The sequence below is a fragment of the Nannospalax galili genome, unplaced genomic scaffold, assembly GCF_000622305.1.
Source record: "Nannospalax galili isolate Female #2095 unplaced genomic scaffold, S.galili_v1.0 scaffold1188, whole genome shotgun sequence".
Taxonomy (NCBI): domain Eukaryota; kingdom Metazoa; phylum Chordata; class Mammalia; order Rodentia; family Spalacidae; genus Nannospalax; species Nannospalax galili.
Window position 1 is genome coordinate 623,761 of NW_008358629.1, and position 10,940 is coordinate 634,700.

A 10,940-nucleotide genomic window follows, 5' to 3' on the forward strand; every position below is an offset into this window, starting at 1 on the left:
TATAAACTTCATCAGTGGTTAATGTTTGATATGGCACAGCCAATACAAATACCAGTCAAATACAAGTGTGAAAAGAGAAAAAGAAAATCTCTTAAAAAATGATAGGGAGGCATTTTAAGGAATGACGAGAGAAAGAAGATGTGAGTGAGCGTGTGTGTGTGTGTGTGTGTGTGTGTGTGTGTGTGTGTGATGCTATCCATTTATGAAGGTAATCTATGAAAGCATGTTGCCTCTCCTTTGTGCAAAATAATACAGGAGAGATCATAGCAGAAACTGAAGAGACAGGTTAACCTTACTGTGAAGGATAGGCAAGAAAATGGAATTGAGAACAGGGGAGAAGGGAGAAGGGAGGAGACAGAATGGCAGTTTTGAAATACACACATTTATAGCTTAGACTCCCTGAATACTAGTAATGTTTCTCAAATACAAAATACAAATGCAGTTTGACTTCTGTTAAAACCTGCATCTTCTAAGGGTTTCACATCTCGGATATCATAAATTTAGCCACCCCCTAAAATACTGTTGAGCATCGTTCCCACACCAAGCCTGGAGAATGAAAGATAGTAAAACCTAAATTTTTGCCACAGAAGTTTAACTTCAGTCTAGTACTAAGAAAGCATGAAATTCCACTGTAATATAGCAGATCTGAAGCTGTGTCCCTGTCACAAGGGAGGGAAAGAAGGGGCAAAACCCGAGCAAGGTGGCACGGGTCTGCATTACCAATAATTAAGAGGTAATTATTCATAATTAAGAGGTAGAGACAGCACTTACTTAATAATTAAGAGGTAGAGACAGGAAGATCATGAGGTCAATGCAATCCTTCCTTACATTATGAGATCAGGGCAAACATGGGCTACATGAAACACTGTCTGAAAAAACCAAAACCAGGGCTCCTACTGAGCAAATCTGAAAACTTGAGTTCAATCACAAGATAGCAAGAGAAAAGAGTCCCCCCAAAACTATCCTCTGACCCCCCACAAGAGATTTGTGGTTCACACTCACCTGCACTCATACACACATAATAAATATTAATTTTAAAATGTTTTATTATTTTTATGTGTATGAGTGTGTTGCCTGCATGTTTGTAAATGCACCTCTGTAGTGCAATGCCTGCAGAGGTCAGAAGACAATGGATCACCTGGAACTGGAGTTACAGATGGTTATTAGTGCTGGGAACTGAACCTTGGCCCTCTGCAAGAACAGCCAATGTTATTAACTACTGAGACATCTCTCCAGTTCCTCAAATACTAATTTTAAAAGATACCAGAAATCATAGAATCAAAAGACAAAAGTTAAGAAAATACAGTGGACCAGCACCATTTGATGTTCTGTGGCTGGTGGTGCCCAGGATCAGTGGCTTGCACAGCCTACCCGGCTTGCAGGGCTTCGAAGTTTGAGCTGCTTGCACAGCTTCAAAGCCTGTGTGGCATGTGCTGCTCGGAGGCTCACAGGGCTGCACAGCTTGTGCAGCCTGCTCGGCTTGCTCAGTTTCACAACTTGGTTCCTTGCACAGCTTCAAGGCCTGCTCAGCTTCAAGGCCTGTTCAGTTATCAAGGGCCAAGCCAGGGCAGGCCCAGGCCTCAGTCCTGCTTCCACTCCTGCCCTGGCCAGTCTGGCAGCCAAGTCAATACCAACACTCCAGAGCCTCGGGACTCTGCTGGATGGCTGTGCCCTATCAAAGGGAGGAAGAGGAGGAGTAGGAGGGGGGAGGGGGGGAGGAGGGGGAGGAGGAAAAAGAAGAAGAAGCAGCAGCAGCAGCAGCATCCCCTGCCACACAGACTCAATAGTGTCTTGCCCCCGACCACCCTGAGCTGAAGCCGCTGCCTTCATTATGTAGGCAACAGTCCAGAAGTTTCCAGCCTCCATTATGCAGGCGATAGCCCAGAAGTTTCTGTCCAGAAGAGGCTGTTAGTAAAAATGGAAAGCATGGTGGAATGCCTTTTGCCAACTGAGGAGAATTTCCCCAGCCCCAGCCCAGGGCCTGAACTATGGCGGCTACTTATACGGACATGTACCTGACTTAGCCTTTGGGGGAGGCATCCTGAGCTTGGATTGTTTAAAGTTAGGGGTCATGGGAATGGAAATCACAAGGGCTTTCTGACAATACTTGAACACTAATAGGCATACACTGTCACCATGTTTTCAGGTGAATATGGTGCTATAATTGCTACGCAAAGTTCTGAGGTAAGGAATGTAAACATTTGGCAATGGGTGGGTTTGCACTGATCACTTTCTCCTACTCAGTACTTGACTTAGTGGAGGTGGGCAGTGGGACCCAGGTGGTGAATTCTCAAAGTGGGGAAAGTTGAATTTAAATGTAGATCTGTAAAGGAGTTGATTTTGCCAACTTTGACTCAAGGTCAGATTGGCTGTGAGTGGAAGTTTTCTAGCTTCTTGGGGAGCCTAACCCTCCCCCAGGTGTGTTCTCTCTCTCTCTCTCTCTCTCTCTCTCTCTCTCTCTCTCCTCTCTCCCTCCCCCTTTCTTTCTCTGTCTCTCTCTCCCTCTCCTCTCCCCTTCTTTCTGTCTCTCCCTCCCCTCTCTTCTCCCCCCTCTCCCTCTCCATCTCTCGTTCTTTCTCTATTGCTCCAAGCACAGTCCTGGTTGCTTTGACATGAGTGGGGTCTCCCCAAAACAGGCAGGTCCTTGTGGGGATATTTATTTGCGATTTCTCTGCTTTTCTCTTTCCAGAAAGGCTTCCTGCAAGGCCACTCTTGGTTGTGCCACCAGCTTTCTCAGAAAGGGCCATAAACAGGCTCCTGCCCTCTGCAGCCTTCTCACTTGGGCTGTGGAGTCTGCAGGGTTAGATGAAAGCCCTAGATGCTTTTCTGCCCTGTTCTGACCATCTTGCAGTCTGAGGGGCCTCCCCAATTCCTCGACTACGTTTTTTGTGAGTGACTGAAAACCATTTTGAAAATACTCTTTTGTCCCATTCCACATGCCTTTTAATATATCACCTAACTCTACCTCTGCAGTCCTTTTAATTTATGTTAGAAATGACACAAGAACTCCAGCCTTACGCATGTGTTAAAATTTTCAAGTAAGACAGAATTTCACAGAAATTTGAAAAAAATTACCTGACCACGAATCTTCAAATGTTTCAGAGATGTGAAGTCCAGAACAGACTGCAAATATGGTCTGAAAAAAAATCAAAACTGTAAAGGGACCATTGTATGAAATGAAATCACGCCCATCTACAACAGGGTGGTGAGAATGTTTTGGCTTCATATGTAAAGATTTTTTTCTACTTTATTTGTATTTTTCTGGATGTGTGTATTTGTGTATATTGAACCACAAGCATGCAGTACCCAGAGATGCCAGAAGAGAGCACCAGATTGTCTGGAGCTGGAGTTAGAGATGGCTGCTAGATGCCATGTCAGTCCTGGGAACCAAATACAGGCTCTGTAAGAACAGCAAGTGCTTTTAACCACTAAGCCATTTCTACAGCCTACAAGAAACATTTTAAAAACAATAATTTTAAAAGGGGAAAGAAATATCTACAGTTAAGACCCTACTGCTTGAAAAGGTAGGCACATAAAACTTAATTACCCACAAAAGAAAGACACGAACGAGTTATGTAACTTTTTGAGATGGGGGTCCCAGAACATTGTCCCAGACTGACACAGAATCCTCTCAGCACAGACCTGGAAATGCCACCATGCCCATTCGAGGAATATAAATCTTTGAAAGGAGGATAAAGGATACAGAGAAGTTTAAAGAGAGTTTGAAATGCTAAATCAGGTACTTGCAGCCCATTACACCTCTGAACAAAAAGAAGCCTCGAGAAAACACTAACCGGGAGCAACCGAACTACGTCCCATATTTATCCCTCAACCTTCAGTCTGGGACTTTTAGCCCCAAACAGGATCAATATATCTATAAGACACTGTTTACCTAAGTACGAAGGTCCAGAAAGTCCTGATTTTTTCAGAAAATCCGCGGTGGCAGCAACTTGGAAGAGGCGCTCCTCGGAGCAGACTGAAGGCGCCAAATTCCAGCGTTGCAATGGCTACCTCAGCCCGTGGTCCTAAAACGTAAGCATCGCTAGCAGATTCTGATTGGCTGAGCTAGGTCAGCTGACTCGTTAGTCCCTAGATCCTTCCGTGCAAAGCAGTACTGTGAGGCGCCTGAGCGGCCGAATTACCACCAGGCTTTCGCAACTGCCTGTACACCTGCCTCAATCCGTGTAGATAAAAAAAGTGATTGTATGGCGGGTGTGGGGGTGCATGCCTTTAGTCCCAGCACTTGGGAGGCAGAGACAGGGAGGGTCTCTGTGAATTCAAGGCCAGCCTGGTCTACATAGCGAGTTCCATAATTCCAGGCTAGCTGAGGCTACAAGGAGACCCTGTCTCAAAAAGACGGGGGGGGGAAAAAAAAAGCTGACCCTATAATAAACTTGTGAGTGTGACATAAGCACTGCGTGACCAGGGATTCTACCAGACCAGGTCTCAAGCTCAGAACTAACAGATTTAGTGGACAAAGTCATAAAATGTTTTACACTGAAAATTAAGGAACCAGTTACTGGAAGACACTGATATATCTTACTGTCCCAATTTCTCCTGGCAAAGAAATTTGCCAAGTTATCTAAAGTCGCAGAATTTTGGAGCCTGGGGAGGTGGTCTCTTCTTTCTTATTGAAGACAAATCTGGGCATCAAAGTAAAAAAAAAAAATCCTAAAATAAAAGAAAAATACGGGTCTAAAAGATGGGGTTGGAGAGATGGCTCCAGGTTAAGAGCACTGGCTGCTATTGCAAAGGACCTGGGTTCGATTCCCAGGACCTACATGGCAGCTAACAACTGTTTGTAACTTCAGTTCCAGGCCATCCTCCACCTGCTCTGACTTTCATAGGCATTGCATGGCATGGGTGCACTTAAACACAAACAGGTAATACACTCATACACATTTAAAAAAAATAAAAATAATAATTAAAAAAGAAAAGTGAGGCTGGAAAGATGGTTCAGCTTTTAAGAGCATTAGCTTCTCTTACAGAGGACCTAGGTTCAAATCCCAGCACCCACACGATGGCTGACCGCCGTAGGCATTGTATGGCTCGCGTGTAACATACACAAATGCAGGTGATACACTCATACGCATAAAAAAATTATAAAAGAAAAAAGAAAAGCAGAGTTGGAGAGATGACTCAGCTGTAGGTAGCTGCCGTCACAGAGGACCCCAATTTCAAGTCCCAGCACCTACATGATGGCTAACAACTGTCTGTAACTCTAGTTCCAGGGGATAAGCCACTCTCTTCTGACCTCCCCAGGCACTGTGTGGCATGCATGCACTTACATACATGCAGGCAACACACTCATACAATAAAATAAAATTTTAAAAAGAAAAGAAACTACTAAGTACCACAATACACACTGGAAATGAGTCCCAGATAAAGATTCGAAAATGTATTCAGATCTCTGTGAAGGGAAGCCATCACATTATTTACTTTGACACTTCACAAAAGCAAAAAATATTCATCCATCTATAAATAATGCCAATTGAGATGTAGATCATATTTATTTCATGCCCAAATATCATTGCACACTACTGATTCTATTATTCTCTATTATTTTCTTTTCTGCACTCTTTGTCCAATTGATTAAAAATATTAATTAACCTAGTAATTACAAAATAATCAAAGGTGGAACTTATTCAACAATTTAGTAAGGATAAAACACAGGAAGGAACTAAATTTCTGGAAGCTTCCTTTGTCTAGTCCCTAAATTACAACTTCTACATTCATGGCCTAAAGTTTGGAGATAACAGATTAGCAAAATGATCTGACATTATGAACTATGGCTATCTGGCTATGATGCTGGGCATCAGTGCTACAGCATAAGGTCTTTCTCCATCTCCATTGTTCCTCTTCTTCTCCAGAAGGATGAAAATGGACTACATGTTCCTTTCACCATATTGCTGGTCTCAATGGAATGTCTACACATGGTTGACTAAATGCTTACTTATTGAACTCCTGTATTTCTATTCCATGGGGAAAGGCACTCTCTCCTGCGTGCTTCTAAACTCCCAGCATTACCCATAGTGATGTGGAAGGAGAAAAGCTTTATGTGGAGATGGTTGATATTCAAGAATGTTTTCTCTCCTGTCTTAAAAGCAGGCTGGCTACTCATGAAGTCCAGTTGATTACTCACCTCACTAGATTGCTGAGATGATCTTTGAGACAGATTGAAGACAGGTTGAGCTCTGTGAGGTTGGCCATATGCCTCAGGTAAATGCTAAAAGTCTTAAAGACTTTCCCATTCGAGGACCTACAAGTGATCTTAGACAAAGTCTGTGCAGATGGACTACCCAAGACAAAATTTTAGTGACTTCATTCAGAGCCCTCTCAACTGCCAGGTGATCAAGATATTTCAGATATAGGAAAATCAGGGTGTATTTGTAGTTATATGATCAATTTGCAAATCTGGGCAGCAGAAGGGCAAGAATCCTAAGCTTGGCTTTACTTTACTCAGAAGCAAAGACAAAAATCCCTCTCCTTCAAGGTACCATCAAGGAGAAGATCCACTATCAATTGCATAGACTGAATAGAGGAGTGAACCTCAGATTCTGCATTCACAGTACTACACAGAGCTGCTCTTTTCAGTGCAGAGAGTTCAGAAGAAGCACAACAATGAAGACAGATTAATGAATTAGTACTGATTCCAGGGCATATGGTCCTGCAGAAAACATCCTGTCATATCTTAAACCTAGAATCTTCAGTTTAGGGGACCTGTAAGGAAAAGAGGAAATATAAGATCTAAGAGTTAGCAAACATTAATGGAACCCAGCAGGATCAATGACAACATGTAAGGACAAAGACCCCCTTTGCTCTTAATGCCATATACAACTATCAACAAATCTTTCTTATGCAAGCACAACAGCCTTTATTATTTTTATCCTGTATTTTCCAATAATTCCCACAGTCTTAGTGTGTTTCTTCTATGTAATCTGTCAAGTAAGTATATCAAGTGTACCCTCAAGCTCCACTATGACAAAAATAATTATCTCTGTATGACATTAGAGTTTTTTAAATGACCTCAACAACCACCTCACATGCATTTTTAGAATTCATCATTAACTAACTCTGGCAGATCAGCTGGTCCTCTCTTTTGATCTTACTATGTCATTATTATGCATAGTCTTACAAAGAAGAGTAATTCATGGTAAGACCTTAAGTCACAGGATTCAGGAGTCCATTGTATGTCCTGATATGGAGAAAGAGTAACGGCCAAAGCTTCAAAATGTCTGTGAGTGTTGTCTTATATCCACCCATAAAGGTAGTAGTGAACACTAGAACAAAAAGTTCTCATGAGATCTCCTCAAGTATATAGATTTCCACAGGTTCAAAACAATCCTTTTATGCTTATTTGGAACTCTCATACTGAATACAGACAAGTCTTTCCCATGAAAATTCAATATTGTTCATTAGTTTTATTATCCTTTAGTCTCCTCCTATCCACAAGAGACTTAAAAATTCATGTCCTTCTTCTATGTAATAATGTTCATTCTGTAAATCAATGTATAGTATCCTTAATCACTTACAATTCCATATCCAGCACTATATACATCTATTTTTAAAGTGACCCCAAGTGTAGGGCTAAGAGCCTCATTCTTTTTCAGCACTTTCATTAACAATCTCTTAGAGATGAATACTCTGACATGTAGCCCTGCTGTCTTGCCATGCCAATATTATAAATAGTCTTCCCAAGAAGCTGAGTTCTGGGTAGGAAGGACCTGAAGACTCTCAACCATGGCTTTCAAGAGTTCACGCTGTGAACCCTATATATTTAATGTGCCAATATGGAGACAGATAAAGGGCCAAATCTTCACTATTGCCTTGAGAGTATTCTTATGTTTACCTTTGAAAGCAGCATTGAACAATGGAACAGAAAGCTCTCTTGCATGTATACCTGGGAACTACTTGTCAAGGAACACAGTGCCAGACAGAAGAGACTTCCCTTTGAGTGGTTGGTGAGCATGGTCCAGGAGACTCCCAAAATAACACAGGCTATTGCCTGTTATAGATAAGACCCCACCGCTGAAGACAAGATATACTTAGCATACAGGACTTGAAGCAATGGAGCAGGAACTGACCTAGAAGCCTTCTAACCAAAGTTAAATGATGATATGCAAACTGCCAAGGAAGAAAAACAAACAATGGTCTAACCCAATCCTAAAGCCTAATAACCATATTGCCAGCATGGCAAACTACCTCTATTAGTGCAGTAGTGGCACTGTTATCTGGTAGGCAATCAACAGCTACCTAATTGGACTTAAAGTCCTCTTAATCGGCGTGAACTCATGGGTGGCACTGTAAACTCAGCCAAATACACATGGCAGAAGAGGACACAAATCCTAGAGAAAACTCTATCTCTTTCATACCTCTAGACAAATGAAATATCTTACCATATTCTAAATATGAATCCTTATCATTACAGACAAGCATACCATACAACATTCATTAAAGAAGCTTCTTTTTGCAAAAGATGGAGGCTACTGCAGGAATGCACATCTGGTCACACACAGAGAACATATGTCTGAAAGATGCTCAGTGTTAGGTGACACAACTACGGTTGAATCGCTATAACAAGGCTCTTGGAACATAGCAGAACAAGGGGTAGAGAGAAAACTAATGCATCCCTCAACTCTCACCAATAAAGCTTCTTTATACAACAGAGTGCAATGTACACAGAAAGCCACAACGGTCCAAGTTTTAAAGAACAAAGAGACCTAAGAGTGTAGGTTAGGACTACTATATGGAACCTCATCCACCCACAGCTCAGAGACTATTGCAGAAGAGGGGTGGAAAGATTGTAAGAGCCAGGGCTGGTTCATGAACACAGGGAAGCAGAGGCTTTCAGGCCACTGGAAACTTGAACATGTGAACTTGTGGCAGTGGTGTCATTGAGCACAGAACCCATGCCAACTCCATTAAACAAGGGCTCAAAAGGGAGGAGAGAAATAGGTGATAGGCAGGCACTATACAGAAAACTATTGGAGACTGATTGTTGCTAGGTGAGAGAAAGTATGCCTTATATACAATCTCTAGATGAGCTGACTAGACTCCAGTGGATGAATTTACACTGAAGAACATTTGGGTACAAATGCCTGATTGGATAGGACTTAACAAGTATGGTGGAATACATGAGGTCTGGTGGGAAGACGAGGGAGGCATGGATGGGGGAGGGGGGTCTAAATTTGATTAAGAACTGTTATACAACACTACAAAAGTTCAATATATATACATATACATATATATAATAAATTATCTCAAAAACTTTAAAAAAAAACCCTCTTCGGATCTCCTCCAGAGCATGGATGGTTGCAGGGTCATTATTCAGTAGACTCTGTAGATCAAGATCTAACAATGTGGCTGGGTCCTTAGGGGTCCATCTTACTTAACCTGTATCAGGGAGAAAAGCATTTAGAAGTCCTGAGAGTTCTCAACTGTCTCTTCTTTGCAACCAGTGCTAGCAATTTATAAAACATTTAGAAAAAGAACATGTCATGAATCAGACAGATATATTTAGAGAGCTCTAGTTAAGGTACAGCTTACAAACTGACTTATGTTGGAAATATCCTATGAAGATCTATTTCCACAAATACAATGATATGTATACCCAATGATATTTATTGAAGCACTATTTATAATTTCAAACTGTTGGACACACTTAAGAAAACATGCATAAATGGGGCTGGAGAGATGGCTCAGAGGTTAAGAGCACTGGTTGCTCTTACCGAGGACTTGGGTTTGATTCTAAGCACCCACATGGTAGCTAACAACTGTCTATAGCTCCAATTTCAGGGATCCGACACCCTCTTCTGACCTCCACAGGCACTGCATGACATGGATGCACTTACATACATGCAGGCAACACGTGCATACACAATTAAGAAAATAAATAAAACTTTTTTGGTCTTTTTGAGACAGGGTCTCCCTGTAGCCCCAGCTGGCCTGGAACTCACTATGTAGACCAGGTTTGCCTTGAACTCACAGAGATCTGCCTGCTTCTGCCTCCTGAGTGCTGGGACTAAAGGCAGACCACCAAGCCCGGCAGTAATAAAACTTTTTTAAAAAGAAAAGAAAATGCATAAATGAATGGTTACAGAATGATATGACACAGTCATACAAATATTCTATGATGCAAGTGTTAAAAAGACCAATGAGGGGCTGGAGAGATGGTTCAGTGATTAAGAGGACTGTCTGCTCTTGCAGAAGGCCCAGATTTGATTCCTAGCACCCACACGGTGGCTAGCATCCATTCATAACTTCAGTTCCAGGGGAATTTGATGCCCTTTTCTCACCTCTGTGGACATGGCACGCATGGGTGCACTCACATACATGCAGGCAATACACTCATACACATAAAAACAAAAAATAAGAAAATATTTTAAAAAGAGCAATGAAAATCTTAAGAAATAATAGGGAGACATTTCATGGAATGACATTAGATGAAAGAAGACAAAGTTGAAAGAAATATATTAGTATGCTATCCTTCATGTATGAAGGTAATACAAAAAAACATACTGCCTTTCCTTTGTGCAAAATAAATACAGGAGATATCAGATGAGAAACAGAAGATTATCCCTGCAGTGAAGAATGGGAAAGAAATGGGAAATTTGAACTAAGGAAAAGAGGGGAGGAAAGAGAGACACTTTTCAAACTACACACTCTTATAGCTCAGATTCTTTGAATAATAGTAATGTTTCACATATCTGAAATACAAATACAGTTGGACTTCCATATTTACAGTCATGCACCTTATGAAGATTTCACATATCAAGTCTCATATATTTGGCAGCCCTCACAAGATATTGGTAAGCATCATTCCCACACCAGAGAAGGTAGAAGAGAGTAAAACAGTCATTTTTTACCACAGAATTTTAATTTCAGCCCAGTCTTAAGCAGTCATGAATGTATAATGTGTCAGTATAATACAGCAGTTTAGA

At 41.5% G+C, this 10,940-nt stretch overlaps 1 pseudogene; it reads right to left on the reverse strand.

The window, feature by feature from the left end:
- Nucleotides 1-10,316, reverse strand: part of LOC103724748 — a 17,519-nt pseudogene extending 7,203 nt beyond the window's left edge.
- Between the last annotated feature and the right edge of the window lie 624 nt (nucleotides 10,317-10,940).